Source organism: Pyrus communis, chromosome 3 (genome assembly GCF_963583255.1).
Source record: "Pyrus communis chromosome 3, drPyrComm1.1, whole genome shotgun sequence".
Classification (NCBI taxonomy): domain Eukaryota; kingdom Viridiplantae; phylum Streptophyta; class Magnoliopsida; order Rosales; family Rosaceae; genus Pyrus; species Pyrus communis.
This window is the reverse complement of record NC_084805.1, coordinates 17,037,199-17,052,763: the sequence shown is the minus strand read 5'-3', so window position 1 is coordinate 17,052,763 and position 15,565 is coordinate 17,037,199.

Below are 15,565 nucleotides of genomic sequence, written 5' to 3'. Positions count from 1 at the left end.
GTCCCACGTGGATATTAAAAATTAAAAATTAAAAATTACAAAATTACAAAATTACAAAAAAAAAAGAAAGAAAAAAAAAAGTTGTTCTTCCTCAACCCCGACCGTCCCTCCCTTCTAGGCCTCCACCCATATGTGCAAATCCAACCCTCTCCCTCCCTCAACCCCGATCCACTCAATTAAAAAAAAAAAAAAAAAAAGTTTCAGGGCACCCTACCTCAACCCTCGACTGTCACGCCCTAATCCCAACATACGTCCAGAATTGACACGTGACGTCATCAAAAATCCATATTCATCATACACCACCTTCGGAATATGGGCAAAGCACAACTCAAGAATCGAATCGCATGGAAATTTTTCGTATGCCTTATGGCTGCATCTAACCTCCCCGTTAGATTGCCTACGTACCCTAAGCAGGGATCAAGCCATTCGTAGTTCGTCATGCACAATAATTGACATATATCACAGTCCGATTAAGTCGAAAGGCATAACATTTCTCAATCAATCAATAGAACTTGACAAGCATGAAATTACTCGACTCAGGGTTACATAACAAACCCACCTGAAAATCATGATTTCCCCTCCATCCATATATAGGTCATTATGTCGCAACATGATACTGCAATTCACAACATATATCATTTCAAAGAACCAAAGAAGCACAATACCATTCTCTAGCCACATTTATCAACAAGTCTAATCATAACAATAACAATGATATCCAACATAACAATCCCACATGACGATTAACATTTCCACTTCATCCATCAAATAATTCATCACGTTTCCCACATAAAATCGCATTTCATAGTGTGTAACATAGTTAAGAATTAACAAAGTACACCTTATTCTCTAGAAATATTAATCAACTAAAATACTCATGATAACCACACTCATATCCAACGTCATTCCATAATCACATCAATCAATAATGTCAACCATCACATCATCAATAACACATACAACATGTCGAAACGCAAGGCTAGAGCAACACAATTCGGTTGAAGACTACATCTTTGGAAAAAGGGATTTTGGACCACCCAATGGACCTAGGCACCAAAGGGGATTCCAGACCATCACTCAATGGAATCTAAGCAAAACTCAGTTCTAGACCACCCAACAGAATTGAACGGATGTCCAAGAAGCATAACAACGGCTCGAAGGAACAAGACATGATTCAAGTTACTCAATTCACGAAAACTCAACGAAACGAAGCAATATCGAGCACAAATCCACATCACAATGGGTTATCGGTCAATTACTAGACCTCACATCTCCCAAACAATTCAATATGCATTTCAATCACATGTCACAACCATTTCCAATACACAAGTCAAATCACATTTCACTTCATCATACCAATCACTATGCTTCCAACATTATATCTCAATACATAGCTTGTAACATATCAAGGAATCACGAAGCACAATATTAATATTTAATTATGTTAATCAATCAGTGAGATAACATATCATTTCACAAATTTAATTAAAGAACTTTACATAATTCTCAACTTGGGTTATGAATAATAACATGGTAATTCTAATTTATTTTCACAATATCTATTGTGGGTAATTCCCATCTACTCCAATTTAGGATTCTAAGATCACCTTACGGAATGAACAAGAGCAAGGATTCCGGACCACTCAACGGAACCAAAATATTAAGCGGTTTCTCATAATCTACCCAGACCTGTCATATGTAAAGTCAATGCCAATATTATGGAATTGGTGCGCTGGCAAATCAGGCACTCAGATAAGCTAAGAGGCTCGGGTGAGGGACAATAAAATAAGCATGTGATACAATAATAAAACCAACCATCAATCACAATTTATAAACCTTGAATATAAATCTTTCATAAGAAATCAATACCAAACTTTTGAAAACTCCGAGGGAGTCACCCAGACATCCAAAAGTTCATTTCAAACAACCATAACATCTCACACCCATATTCACATACACACAATGAAAGTAGAATTAGGCCGACACAGTTCATCCAAAGCCTACACCTTTGCAACTTTGCAACTATCTCAAACTAAACTCAATGAACTAAGGTGGATACAATCCCGGACCATCACTCAACGGGATCACGGAGTAAGAGGGATTCCAGACCATCACTCAACGGAACCCAAACCAAGATACGATTCCGGACCATCACTCAACGGAATCGCGGAGTGGAGTAGGAAGGATTTCGGACCATCACTTAACAGAATCCAAACCAGGATACGATTCAGGACCATCACTCAACGGAATCGCGGAGTACATTGCATAACCACCAATCAATGAAACAACACATGAATTAAGTTACTCAAGTTATAAAGGCTCAACGAAACAAGAAATGAAATAATGAAACGAGCATTGACACATGTTTCGAAGCAACAAACCCCATGACAATGGGTTAACGGTCCACCACTAGCCCTCACCTTCATCAAATCAAGCCAATCATACAAAACAAACCATATTTCCAATATGCACATCAAATCCCACTTCATATAACTACATCATTGGCTAAATATAAAAATTAACAATTTATAGGAAAAATGATTATAAAACCATTTCATATTCACATATATTAAAGTCACTCACATTTCATCATATCATACCATCTATGTAAATCAACTACCTTTCGAATATGCACGTCAAATCACATATCACGATCATCATCAGTACACAAGCCAAATCATGTTTAATAAACATAGGTCTATGGCTAAATATATATATATATATATATATATATATATAAAAGAAATCAAGGTCAATAGAATCACATTATAAAACCAAGTCAAATTCACAGATGATACCAATATAAGAAATCAAGGTAATAACCATATCACATGTGTTCAAGTCACTCTCTAACCAATGTAGGCCCACTAGACTTCACTTAAGTCTCCCATAGTACTAATTTTATTATTTAGAACGTTTCAAGACATGTTGACCACAATCCAATTCTCGGTCAACGATGGGGTCCACAACGATCCGCAAATCAGATTTATGATCCATAACTTCCCAAAGTCCACATTATGCTTCGAGAATAACATACTAAAGTTTCATTATGATCCAACGGTCGGATTGTCTTCAATCGCACAAACGAGTGGCGGTCCAAATTGATCACCACACCAAACAATTGAATCTTTGGAAACCGAGCTAGACATAGGTTCACAGGGTCACTAGAAAGTATTTGAAACCTAGACAACACTCATGAACGATCCCACGCATCGCCACACGCGGTGGAAGTCAAGATGGAGGGTTTAGAAACCCCGAATTTTCAACATTAACTAGATGAGCTCAAATTTACGTGGTAACTAGAGCTCAACAAGGGAAACGTTTTTCACAACTAGGCCGACGATAATTTCTAACCAGAAACTGTTCAAATTCACCGGCGAAAACTGGATTTCTAGGGTTCTAAACACCCAACTCTAAAATGAATATGAAAGCACAAACTAAGCATACCAACTTGAAGATTATGAAGAGTAGATGAAGTTTCATACCTCACCCGAAGGAAATCGTTGCCGGAATGGCTGGAAAAATGATAAAACCGCTGGAAAAGTCGTGGGCTTTGCGACCTCGAACTGCAAAGATGGAAAAGAAATGGGGAAATCTAACATCACAGAGATGTATGGCTCGTCAAGAGCTTTCCATGGACACCAAGATCACCCAAAACGGAGCTCGGATGAAGAAGATACAAGCGGGTCAAGTTTGCTGGGTTTATGGGTCCAAATCTCCCTAAAACGGGTTAGTAACAGCTTTTTTCCCATTTTTCAGAAACCTCCCCCTTTTCTGGAGGTTTCACTCCCATTTACCAAAATGCCACCAACTTCAAGCGACTCTAACTTCTCTGTTCTGACTTGGAAATAAGATCTGTTTATGCCTACGCGCTCATGGAATCGAACTCTACCTAATCAATTCAAGAGTTGACCGAAAAGATCAAGAAAATCAGAAATGACTAAAGTACCCCTCACTTCGTTTTTCTTAAATTTGGAGAAATAAAGAACTAGTTCAAATCAAATCTTCGAAATACATCAAGAATAAAATAAAATAATAATTTTGGGGACGGTATATCACATCGACCCTCTCCTTCCCTTCTCTCCTCCACACACCCTCGCCGTCGATCTAACTCGGGCTAACTCGGCCAGCTCGCCCCTTGATCACACCAAGATGTAGGGGAGTGAACCCATCGTGATGCAACACCAATCCAGATTTGGGTTAACCTGCATCAGATTTTCACCATTTCCACCGATCCTTTTGTTGCCACCAGGTGAAGAGGCGAAGAGTCACTGGAGTCCAACTTAGAGGCGAGTTCGGGGTTCCGACTCAGTAACTCTTTGGCAAAGCAGAGTGGCCCAGAAGTTGTGAAGTGGATATGGTGTGCAGAGGAGGGTTAGAGAGAGAAAGTGGACATGCAGAGGGGAGAAGGGTGTGTAGAGGAGGAGAGAGGTGAGGGTCAGAGAAGGGAGGGAGAAGAAGAAGATGTTCGAAGGAGAAGAACAATTTTTTTTTTCGTAATTTTTTTTTTAATATCCACATGGGACCCTTATTGACACATGGCGCCCAATCATTGTCCACATGGCACGCCACATCATTAGTTAACGGAATACTTAACAGCTAGACTAATGGATGTATGAGATTGTGCCAAAATTAACACTTTAGGTATGACTCTGGGATGAAAAAAACTTCATGTACCAAATGTTGAAAACCACGAAACTTGAGGGTAGTAAACTGATATTTACCCTTTTTTTTTATTATTATTTGCGAATACCGTGTTTTTTACTCAATAAAATTAACGATTGAAATCGTTTAACTTATTAGTTTTTATTTTTAAGATCACTTCAACAAAAAATTATTTGAATTTGAAATCGTTTAATTATCTAACCACATTAAATAAATAGATGAACATCTAAATGCATCAAATAAATAGACCTTCACCATGTATATATAATATAGCACCTGGACTGTCGATTTGTTCTATACATTTGAAAGCTTAAGTGACTTCCGATTGAAATAATTTTTTGTAAGGATGATCTTCACATGTGAAGAAATTGAATAGTTCCGAACATGAAATTTGCATGGTCAAGAAACATTATTCATAACGGGGAATGAACTCATCCTCCAAAGTTGGAATTCAAGGATTATCCATTGAAGATTCCAAAGAAAAATTAAGGGATGAAAACTTTCAAGCAAACTGCGTTTTACACTTTTCAAATTTGGGATGATTTTTAAAATGATTCATGAAGGTTTAATTTTTTTTTCTTTTCATATTTTACCAGTAGGTATTAAAAATGTACCAGTTTATGTTTTAGGGATGATTGCTCTATAATTCTTTATTAAATTGATGACATAGTAATTGTGCAAGGTACATTTGCAGGCCACATATATACTATGTTGACAAAAGTAACTCATCAATTTGACGGAGGATTAGATGTCCAAACAAACAAAACAAATTAATACAATTTCAAATCTCAAGCTACAATATGAGAAAATTGAAACATCATGACACAACAATAGAATTAGGACTTCATTGTCCTTTTCTTTTAGTTTTAGGGACATGATCGATTTTCCATGACTGAAATTCGTTGCCACATGACAACTTGAATTTATGTAGACATTCAAGTAGAGTTAAAGTGATTTTCAAAATGGATCATGAAGTTTCAAAATTTTCAAGAACTTTACCTTCAGAATGCGAAGATGATTATGGTCTTTTACATTTTTATAGTCCAACTTGCTCATAGAGGTGCCTGCGCGGCATTTGCTTATTGATGGTGGTATGATTGATAATTTGCTCATTAAACCAATTAGTCATTCGATTTCAAAGACGCAAAAATTAGCGCTATTATTTAATACCCCACGTTCGTTGTATCACTAATCGCGTTGCAGTTGTTATGCCCTGTAATAAGAATTAAACTTAAGGAAAACTAATGAAAATGAGTTGAAACTTTGAGTTTTAACGATAAAGACAAAATAAAAGGTAAAGTGAATAGTACCATGATTGATTTCTTAGTGTAAAAATATAGTGTTTTTGTTAAAGTGAACAGTACCGTGAGTTTTTGTTAAAATTTCCTTAAACTTAAGGAGCATTTACTCCTATAGTTGATCTTGGTAGGTCATTTTCACAAGTATATAAATGACTGTCAGCCGACGACGAGCATGTGGAGCATGTGGGTGACTCTACCTACAAGTGACAAGTTACCCATTGGTTTGGGTTTTCCACCTTAGCTTTTCCTGGGCTTAGATTGTCATCCTATACCGACTGGGCTAACTTGCGTTTTGGTCAAGCCCAAGCACATTTGAAGAGACGGTCTCACACGCTTCGGCTACAAAGTGAATGGCCCTTCAGAAAACCAAACACCTATGGATTTCAACTCTTCTTTCCCTACATTTTGCTTTTTTCTATAGATCTTTCATGAAAAATAATCTAGAGCTCAATATTTTCTAATTAAATCTTGTATATGAAAAGAAGTCAATAGAAATCCACTAAAATATTATGGAAATTGCATTATGTGGTAGGGCTCAAACATTGACTTTACCGTCCTTTTGAAAAGAAGAAGTTATCAGCATTCTACAATAATCACTCTTTTATATATTTTAACAAGCAGTACAAAAGTACGATTTTGAAACGTCAATAACAGCTTTTACAGTCATCACTCTTTTATATATTTTAACAAGTAGTACAAAAGTACGATTTTGAAACGTCAATAATAGCTTTTACAAAAACATTAGAGAGTAATCTTTTCCAAATTATTTATATGTGCATGCTTATAAAAATTCTAGTATTATTAACACCACTTTCTTGACTCTTCTGAGCCACCAAAAGGTACAAGTTAAGTTTTGGTATTATTTTAATGACCTATGAATTGATATGATGATGAGCTTGAAGGGATTGAATACCTAAAAGCTTTGAAAAGGGCTGTAAACCAGCCGAGTCGAATTGAATATTATTATGCTTAAGTTTGACCTGTGTAATTTTTGGAAAAGGACCCTTATTGGATTCTTTTTTAATGGATCTTTGTCGGATCCTTTTTTAACGGATTCTAGGAGTTCCGCAATCATGATCGTTCATCGTGCGGTTAGTTTTTGTTGGGTACTATTTATATTTAATTTTAAAATTTGAATTTTGAAATGATTTCTGACCACACAATGTACGATAAACAATCACGATCACGATATCCCTAAAAAAAGAATCCGGCAAGGATCCTTTTCCGTAATTTTATTCAAGGTCGATTTTGGCTTGGATTTCTTCTTCTACGCTGGAGCGAGCTTAAAAAGTTAAAGCTTGATACCAACCTTAAGCTGCTATGAGCTATTTTTTATTTATAATAAGTCGTTCCATTGTGTAAATTTTTTTACCACTCGGCAGTGCACTTCAACAATAAGAATATATAAAACGTAAACAACGCAACACAAAATTTTAAAACACGCACGTAGTTTCTTTTGAACCCAATGGGTGGATACATCAATACTAGGCCATCACGCATATAGTTTTAGAAGTAAAAGAAAACGGGAGGATACAATGCTTTAAAGCAAAATGACAACACATCATCTTTGTTACAAGTAAGACATCTTGCACAAATCTTCATCAACATGTAGTAGAATTTTTTTTAGCAAGTCCCACAAAAAGGAAGAAACCTATTAAACTATCATGTAATTTTTTGAATGTTATCTGTCAAACTCGAATGACCGAGCTGAGCTCATGACTACTTTGACATGCCACGTAAAAAATTTTGAGCTGCCCATGAGCTTTACTGTAACAACTCGTCCTGAATTTATTTACGGATTTTAGAACGAGGACAATTTGGTATTTTCACACATGAAAGATACTTTGAGATGTTACTTTTGGGTCTTAAATGGTGAGCCGGTGGGGCCCACTATCTTTCTGGTCCCTTGGCCTCTCTTCTTCCTTGCCTTGTGACAACCTATCCCGAATTTTACGGAATGGAAGGGTGTTTTCGTATTTTCACTTTGGTTGGGTTTCATTTGGTTTAAAATATTATTTTTAGGGCATTAATAGGTGTGCCCAAGGGGCCGACCTTTGTAATTGGTTCCCCCGGCCCCAAGCTCTCACCTTTTCCCTTTGTTACCACATGGCAAACCCCTACCCATATCTCTTCTTCACTCATTCTTTCCCCCAACCTCTCTATCTATCTCACTCACTCATTACACCTAACAAGGAGGAAGACCATTGGCGACGACACCACCACACTCACCACTGTGCTACTCTCTCTCTCTCCTCGCTTCTGTGGAACACAGGGAAAACCCCCGGCGAGCCATTGAGTCGATCTCAAATCTCCGACCGATTCCATCCATTTCACGGCAATCAAAGGTACGAAACCACTCCCTTTCACCTCTAGCTCGATTTTATGGCATGCTAGGGTTTTCCGAAAACCCATTACATACTACGCTATTGAGTTTTCATAAACTTTGGGGGATAATACGTTGTTGAATAACTGTTTTAGTATAACTTATATATATATATAAACTTGGTCCACTTATGTTTTGTTTTGCGCCCCCTCAGGACTTAGAATTGAGGCGTACAATCTCGATGTCAAGGCACTCCTGCATCGGCATTTTCGAGTCTTCTCGGTGTAGGATCCATCTCCTTGTTCATTCAATTTTATATTATTCCTTTTTAGCTTCTCGGATTAGTTGTATGCTCTGAACACGTTTCGCAACTGCATATTCATTATAATTAAATTTACAAGTTTTATTTATGTCGGTTAATTGTTTCTAAGTTCTCATGCATCCTAATATGGCTTCGTCACCTTCAGGTGTCGGTTAGCATGTGCCTACCCTGGTGTTTGGAGAATAATAGGGTCGGGCGTGTCATTTACGAGTTGAACATACTAATGTTCAAGCTTGGTTTGTTTTTTAACTGAGCGGAACTAGGCTTGAATTGATTCTTTCACGAGCCGAGCCTCAACGAGTCAAACACGAGTCGAACCTAGTGCGAGTTTGAACTATTTTGAGCCAATTTACACTAGCTTTGGATATCTTTCAAAACACTTTTGAAATATTGTGCATCGTTAGTATGGATGTAGAGTGTTTTTTAGATACCCCGCACAATTTATTAGAAGAAACCCACAAGATTATAGAATCCAAAAAAGACATGAGTCACATGACAAACAAGTTCAACATCATATATCAATTGGTTTTTATCACAAATGGTCCTTGAAATTGACCCGCACCATCAAGGTGGTCCCTGAAATTGAAAATCAATCAATGTAGTCCCTGAAAATAGGTGTCGCAAATCAATGTGGTCATTCTGTTAAAAATTCAGTTAAGTGCTGATGTGGCATATAAATGGGCCCCATAAGTAATTTTTTTTCTTACAAATGGTCCTTGAAATTGACCCGGGACATCAAAATGGTCCCTGAAATTGACCCGGGACATCAAAATGGTCCCTGAAATTGACCCACGACATCAAAATGGTCCCTGAAATTGAAAATTGATCAATGTAGTCCCGCAAGTGTCTTAAATCAACATAGTCATTCTGTCATAATTTTGTCAAAAATTATATATGTGTTGATGTGACACATAAAGGGGTCATACAAGGCTAATTAAATTAAAATTTTTGAAAATAATCGTAATAATTCAATATTAATAAAAAAGTTGTCAACTCAAAAACCCAGTCCTATAATCATCTCCGATCTCAATCCACATTTCTCTACCTCATTCGTTCTCTATTTTCTAAATCTCAATATACCCATCTTTACACACTTCGACACCCTTCACCGAATTGAACCTGGATCGAAATCACCTTTGGTGACTGCTTGGCCGATTGGTAATGACTTTTGGGACATTACCGTTAACATTTAGGCCAACAACATCCTCACAACCTTAATCTTGGATAGCTTGTTCGGCACTTCCCTAGTGGTCTGGTGATGCAAAGAACAACGAGGTCTGCCTTGAGATAATGAGTTTATACCCGAGGTGCGTCTCTTGTTGGTTGAAAACTATTTCCACACCCCTTCTTACATTTGAGAATTTATTGAAGGGATATCTCTTTGAAGTAGGCCTTACTATAAGAAAAAAAGAAAATCTCATTATGTAAAAAGGTATTTAGACAACTAATATAATTAATTATAAAACCCACATCAACACATAACAATTTTTTTTTTTTTTTACAAAATTGTGGTGGAAAGCTCATATTAATTTGCAATTTCTATTTTCAAGGACTACATTGATCGATTTTCAATTTCAGGGATCATCTTGATAGTATGGCTTAATTTCAGGGACCATCTTGATGGTGTGGGTCAATTTTAGGGACCATTTGTGATAAAAATTCGTAAATTTTGTGGGTCCCATTTATGTGCCACATTAGTACTTAACTGAATTTTTAACAGAATTATGACGGAAGGACCACATTGATTTGTAACACCTATTTTCATAGACTACATTTATTGATTTTCAATTTTAGGAATCACCTTGATGATTTTGGTCAATTTCAGAGACCATTTGTGATAAAACCCTATATCAATTTAACATATGCACTCTTTTTCTAGGTGAGATACATGTCCCATCCACTTTTTGGCAATAACTATACCGTGCTCTTAATATTGAAATTTGAAGGAGATTTCAAATTCAAATTATCATTTTTCGGTTGATAAAAAATAAAAAGAAAAATATAAGATGGTTTTTTATATTGTATAATGATATTGGAGGAGTGGGGAATCAAACATGTGCTATTGATTGCAAGGATAAATACACTTAACTGCTTGAACATTTGAACTATAAGCCTCTTGCAGGGAAAGGTTCTCTCATGCAATTATTTAATCATGTGGCAAGTTCTTATTGAACTAATGGTTCATTTTTTAAACACATGGCAATCATAAATTGCCAAATAACGTCATCATAACTATGAAATAGTTGTAAGAGAAATTTTTTTAAGGTCGTACGATTAGCCATATTGCATGAAATAAGACACATCTAACTATCTTTTTTATTTATTTATTTATTTTTAAAGGATGTTATCTCCACTAAGTGGGTGGAGGATTCGGCTAAGCCTCACAATGGACTAACAATAATGTGATTCAAATTCTCCTTTGACAAAATTCAAACCTAAAACCTTTCACTTACAAGTGAAGAGAAATACCACTAGATCGTATAAGTTGTTGGAAAAATTAGGGTATAATTGCTATAATAAATCACATAGAAAATCAAGAAATAATTCATGCAATTATATATCACAATAATGTATGCACATAAGTAACCAATGTTAAACGAACATGATATAATGGATTAGAAAAACCTAGAAAATACGTTCTAGGCAAGTGTTAGACACTTTGTCCTTAAGACAAGTTTACGCCCCACTATAGTGCTCATGTTTGATCGGCGTATGTCTCTCAAGATACAATGACCACGTCCTTGTAATAGTAGCACTCCAAATCACAAAGCTCCATGAACCACGATTGTGTTGAAAACTCTCTCATATAGACTCAATGAGACTCTCTAATATTTAGTGCACTCTATGTATGATTATGTAAACAATGAAAAGTTCTATAATGATTATAGGGGGCTTCCCTATTTATAGAATGTGAGATACCTCTTTGAAAAACATGTGACTATTCATGAAGAGTCAAAAGTTGCAACTCTTCATTTGAGTACACACATCTTTCTACCAAAGGCTCCACTTCTAATTTCCATTCAATTAATAAAATTAATATAATAATAATATTATTAAATTTTCCAACAATCCTCCACATGAATGGAAATTAACTCAATACCATGCAAATGACAATGCAAACACTAGAGAGAGAATTCAGTAGGAAAGGTACCACATCAGGATAGGTGGCTTTTGGCTTTGAACATTCCGTAGTGAATTACCATTGGATTTACTTGGCTAATCAGTGAATGCGATGTCTCGAACTGCTCAACCGTTTGTGTAAACCAAGACAATAGTAATCACACAATACCCTTCCAAACACTTCGTGGTTGCTCAGTTGTACTCATTTTTGGCCTTGAACAATTCTTGGTTTCTCATGAGTGCTTTTAGTGAACTAAGCCCTTCAAAAAATTCTCACAGGAATGGCCCAATTCCTCACTCAAGATAGGTGACTTCCAATTAAGAGTATCCTGCAATACCCCACTTGTTATTTCCAAGTATAGGAATCATTAAAAGCAAAACCTATCCTTAATACGCTGCAGATAACACTATTTCATCATAGGACATGGTTAGGAGATTATCTCCGCAGTGCTCCCCTTGAATCATCCACAATTTGGTTGTCCCTTTGAACCTAGATTTCGAGATCTCCAGTCAGCTAGGTTGAGTTGCCATTATGGTGATTCTTAAAGACGTAGGCTTTTAACCCATTCCCCTTGATGATACAATTTACTCTCTAGTCAAACCTTTAATTAATTGGATTCACTTGGTTGATGACTATCTCTTATGGTGCACACTTCCATTTATGAAATTATATTTCATTTGAAAGCAGTTGTTTTCCAATGTTAAGTCTTCCAAACATATACAGGGACTTACTAAGTAATTTTCCTATGCTTGGGTAAACTCCCCCACATTTAAGGTATTTTGTTAGAAGATCTCCAACCATTCAAATACCTTAAAATTACTGTTATAAGAGATAATCTTTATTTCTTTCTAGAAGCAAATTACTTTTTCTTTCTTCTCTAGTATAGATCATTTCTCAAAGATAGCTAAGCCACCCCCACAATTCCGTTACATTGTGGTTGCTTTTCAATTTCCATCAATACTTCATTCATCATACTTAAAAGAAATTGAAAACTTATGTAGATAAATTTCTCTCATCTATCTTCATAGGCCCTTAAGCCTCACTTAGGCCCTTAAGCCTACGAACATACCGAGTCACTTGTCTCCTTAATTAGGCTTCTAATTATCACACCAAACATGATCTAAAGTTTCTTCCCTTTGAGGGAATACTTCTTTTGCCATCACATATATTTGCAACGTTAATATACTCATCAAGCAAATAGAATACTTAATTAAGAACAAACTATTGAGTTTTGTTTTTGTTTCTTGAAATTAATTTTGCATCTACACAGTACATGATACATATAATATATATCATTAATTAGGTCATTTTTATTTCTGAAATGATGAATTCCTTGCACACAGACCATTTAAGCCATATTAATCCCTTTTAATGGAACAATGACAAGTGATGCATCTGTTCGATTTAAAAACCCCAATAAAATTCACCAGTCAATATTGTGGTTTTGGTTTATACCCTTCATGTTGACAGACGTACTTCTCAGTAAACAAACTTATGCGAGTACATTTCACCGAAAAATACCTATATGCATCCATTGCTAACTTATTTAACTTTACTGCTAGATACCACCGCCTGGAAAAGGTACTGCCATATACCAGTTTTGCAATAAGTAGAACACGCAAGTAATAAACAAAAGTACCAGTTTGGTGGCTGACATCTCCAAGCAGTTTATAATTAATTTAGACATACGATTACACATATATCCATACTAATGAAAGAAAGTCGCGACTTCTAAAACTCGCTAATTCATTTGGAAGGAACCAAATGATCCATACTAAATGATCATGCCTTTTCGTTAAATTCTTATCAGGAATATGATCATAGTCATGATATATATATATATATATATATATATATCACTGTAAGTTTTATTCATGTATGTTGAACACGAATATACAACGGTAAGAGATGCAACTGAACATCACACTGAAAATATTACATACCAAATTTGGTAATCTCTCTCATGTCTTTCATGTACTAGTTCTGTACAATACCCAAGACACCAATCATGCCCTTTGATCAATGATGTAATCTTTAAAAGGGTTGCATTAGTTTCAAAAGGCACTTCAAGACTTCCAATTGGTTAGTCAAAACCAACCAAGAATCTATGGATGTCTATTTAAATCTCTAGACTTAAAAAGAAAAGAAAAACTGCAAACTTAAAAAGTCAACAAGTATAAGTAAGTCTTTCAAGTATACACATGGTATCCAACCGTAAACCAGGATTTAATACATTGAATCCTGCTTTGTAATAAACATGCATACCATAACCATATATTAATCATGCATTTGCTCTCATATAATCATATACTATTCATAATTTTCAATGACAAACGAACAACGTACCAAAATGACAGAATCCATGTAATCGAATACCATATTTTCTGTCCATACGTGATTTTCTCACAATCAAACTTCATTTGATCAACCTTTTGGTAGCAACTAAACCTTAAACTTGTCTTGAGATTGTTGGAAAAATTAGGGTCTAATTACTATAATAAATCACATAGAAAATCAAGAAATAATTCATGCAATTATATATCACAATAATGCATGCACATGAGTAACCAATGTTAAATGAACATGATATAATGGATTAGAAAAACCTAGAAAATACGGTCAAGACAAGTGTTGGACACTTTGTCCTTAAGACAAGTTTACGCCCCATTACGGTACTCATGTTTGATCGGCACATGTCTCCCAATATACAATGACCACGTCCTTGTAATAGTAGCACTCCATGAACCACGATTGTGTTGAAAACTCTCTCATATGGAGTCAATGAGACTTTCTAATATTTAGTGCACTCTATGTATGATTATGTAAACAATGAAAATTTCTATAATGATTATAGGGGGCTTCCCTATTCATAGAATATGAGATACCTCTTTGGAAAACATGTGACTATTCATGAAGAGTCAAAAGTTACAACTCTTCATTTAAGTAGACACATTTCTACCAAAAGACTCCACTTCTAATTTCCATTCAATTAATAAATTTAATATAATAATAATATTATTATTAAATTTTCAAACCATAACCATCTTAACCAAGGAAAATCAAATGATTAAAGAAACACATGCTAAGTTGGGTGGAAACATGATAGGTTACTGCCCTAGGGTCAAAGAAATATCACAATTGGTGACAAAGAAAAAGTTTGTAAATCCAACTTTTTGTATAAGAGATATTGTGGAAGGGAACTGGATCCTCTCCTAAGCTCAAGATGGGGATCCTCTTGAGCAGCCCATCCGGGCCGTTGAAATTTGATCTAATGGTTCCAAACATGGGGCCCTTCTAAAATTTATAATTATTGTAGCCTTTGGATCAAGTTTGAACGGCCCGGATGGGCTGCTCATGAGGATCCCCATCCTAAGCTCAGGAGAGGACAGGGATGGGCAAAAATACCTATGGGTTTGGGTAACCGCGGTTACCCGCCCATTTAAAGTTCACGGTTACGGTTATGGGTAACCGTTTATCCTTGAAATTTAAATGAGCGGTTATGGATATTACCCGCGGTTATAACGGGTATCCATTTACCCATTTAATTTAATATATGTAAAATTAAAAAAATAATAATTAAAAACCCTAAATTTTCAATCTCTCAACCAGACTCAGAGTCTCAAACGCCCCGTCCCTCGCTCATCTCTCCCTCCTCGCTGCCCTCTCCCCTTTCCGGAGCTCACTCTCTATCCCAACAGCAAGCGGAGCAGAGGACTTCAACAAAGATTCCAAGTGGACCAACATAGCTGATCAGAGCTCAGGTGAACACGGGTTTGTCTATGTCGCGTTTAGTTATTTGATTATTGCTTGATGCGGTGCGTTTTGATTCCCTG